The 2,723-nt window shown below is 38.8% G+C and overlaps 1 non-coding gene across 1 annotated transcript; it reads right to left on the bottom strand.

The window, feature by feature from the left end:
* Positions 1–215: 215 nt before the first annotated feature.
* On the bottom strand, positions 216–406 carry LOC122905579. Its single transcript, XR_006384364.1, has one exon. It is a non-coding gene; the product is annotated as a U2 spliceosomal RNA (small nuclear RNA).
* Between the last annotated feature and the right edge of the window lie 2,317 nt (positions 407–2,723).

Genomic DNA, 2,723 nt, shown 5'->3' with positions numbered 1-2,723 from the left:
TCCAATGAAACAGATGGTATAGATATATTCAAATCAAAAGAAAGGTGGGCTGAACAAAGCAACCTGACCAAAGTACTTTGCTGATTTGCCTCTTTTTGTTGTTGTTGTTGTTGTTGTTAACTCTTGGGTATCCCGGGTATTGCCCCCATTTCCCAAAGGAACCAATACAGCCCTTTCTGGAAGTATCTTCCTCAAACCTGTGATTTTGAACCCTTAGGGTTTGCACCTTTCCTAGAAGTATAATGACACTAGGTTGATGCATGGAGTGTACAGAGCAAGCTCCTATTCCAACTCCCTGCTCCAAAAATCCATTCAGTATATTGTCCTATGATAGAGGACGTGTCAGGTATTAAACTGATAAGGACAAATACTATACTTGATCTTAGCCAAAAGGCCGAAAGGCAATGATGATTATTTTTTGTCTATTAATAATCACTGATACTGCTTTCAGGACAGTCAGAAAGTTCCTGCCACCCGTTCTGTGTTTATATTCTCTGAGCTTTCAAGGGAAGACACTATGCTGAAAGCCTGATACATGGACAGGAGAAAGGCCAAGAAAACAAGGCATTGACTCCTCAGTAGCCCAGGTCTAAGTGGCATGACAGGAGGGAATGACGGGAGAGCAAGTTAGTGCCCTAATTAAAATAATGTAGATATCATCCTTAGATTAAGACATCAAAAAAGAAGAAGAAAAGTGTATTGCTTAAAACTGGGGATATGGATGATTACTACTGCCCCTCTGAGGAACAATATGATACAAGAATAGAAGATCTTAATCTTCTCAGGACATGATTATGTTAACTTTCACTAATCTCAAGGATAATGTGTGATACTAAACCAAGTCCCAGCCTAGAAAAACTGCTTTTATTTGTTTGTTTATTATTTATTTATTTAGAGATACAAGTATTGTATTTTATTTTTTTCTCAAGTTCTTACTTAAATTCCAGCTAGTTAACATATGGTATGATATTAGTTTCAGGCATAGAGTTTAGTGATTCATCACTTACATCCAACACCCAACTTATCACCCGTCATCTGTTTAACCGATACTCCACCCTCAACCCTGTCCCCACCCCTACCCACTTCGTCTCCAGTAACTATCAGTTTGTTCTCTATAGTTAAGAGTCTGTTTCTTGGTTTGCCCTTCTCTTTTTCTCCCCTATGTTCATTTGTTCTGCTTCTTACATCTCACATATTAGAAAAACTGCATTTAGAGCAACGTGTATAAATGCTTTCCAATAAGCAACTTAGAGGAGAATCTGGCTTAATGTGGTATGATAGGACTAGCTAGTCATTCACCTCCTTTTTCCCTGAGGACATAGCCAGACTATATTTCCTGGCCTCATGATGGATTCTACAACTGACTTCTGCCTAACTGAAAGTGATCACAAATGATGATCTCCACTTTACCAGCCTGAAAAGCTTTCAGCTTGAGCCTCCATATTCTCATTTTTTGTCTTCTGATGAAGTAGAAAACAGACAACTCCAAGTCTCCATGGGAATGGTGGGGCCACATGAGGGAAAGACTGTGAGGCAGACATTTCCAACAACCTACCCTGGAATGTTGGGAATGAGAATACTTTCATAAACTGAGATCTTGGGGCTGTGAGGAATATCAATTAGTCTGCTCTGACTGATATACATTTAAGGTTTTAGAGTCAGACAAACTTAAGCCTTTGTTTCAGCTCTGTCACTTCACTAACTCTGAAAACTTGACCAAGTTCCTTAACCTCTTAGAGATTCAGTTTTATAAGTAAAACAGGGAAAGTAGAACTGCTGTGAGCATAAAGTAAAATAAAGCGTATCTATATCTATTGGTACTGTCCCTGGCAAGAGAAAGTATACACTATAAGATAGCTATTACTATAATTGGTAGAGAGGAGACATCATTTATATACTCTTATTAGCCGGCATTTAAAAGGCCTTGGGGAATAGGATAAGAAGGTAGACCTATTAGAAATGTCCCTTTCTAGTATTTTCTAGAGAAGGCAACTACAATTTTATCTTCATGTTACAAGAATTACTTCTGATTAAAAGAGTATCTTGTTAATCTCAAGGAATAATAAAGAAACTTAAGATTTAGAGTTGAGATTAAAATTCTAGTAGGAATTCTCTAACTCTGTACATGATTGAATGACTGGTATGGGAAATATTCTCATTCCAAACTGTGAAACTGTATAAAATATATGAGCCAATTGCTGTCAAGCACTAGACAACAAACTATACAGGGCTGTGATCCTTGACAGAAGGGAAACATGTAGAGTGAGCTTCATGTTGACCCCCATATTTCTATCTAGGGCACTTTCTGAAGTACATAAAGTGCTTGTCTCAGTCAGAGGAGACAAAGTTTGGAATTCAGGGTTGCTTAAGAGACTACAGTTTAAAGAGAAAGGTACTTGAGATGGGAAAGATGCAAAAAGTGGGGCCCCCAGAACTCCAGATAAAGGTGCCCCTCACAACCTTGACCAAGCACTGGACTGTACTTGAGCAGGGCGAAGCTCACTGAGTCCATCAGAGAACAATCCCTAGGAAGTGATTCCTGAATAGATACCAGAAGTTATAAAGTGCTGGGAGACTTTGGATTTCTAGCCAGTCAGGATGTAATAAAGATATTTCACTTAGTACTTTGGACACTTGGTTAAGTTTTCACAAAGGCCACACATTAGAAGAATGTCTTATGTCCTAGAATAAGGAATATGCTCTGGAGTGGGGTGTGGGGGTGG

This window comes from Neovison vison, chromosome 4 (genome assembly GCF_020171115.1).
Source record: "Neovison vison isolate M4711 chromosome 4, ASM_NN_V1, whole genome shotgun sequence".
Lineage (NCBI taxonomy): Eukaryota > Metazoa > Chordata > Mammalia > Carnivora > Mustelidae > Neogale > Neogale vison.
Note: the sequence above shows the minus strand (reverse complement) of the source record. Positions and strands in the feature narration are given on the sequence as shown.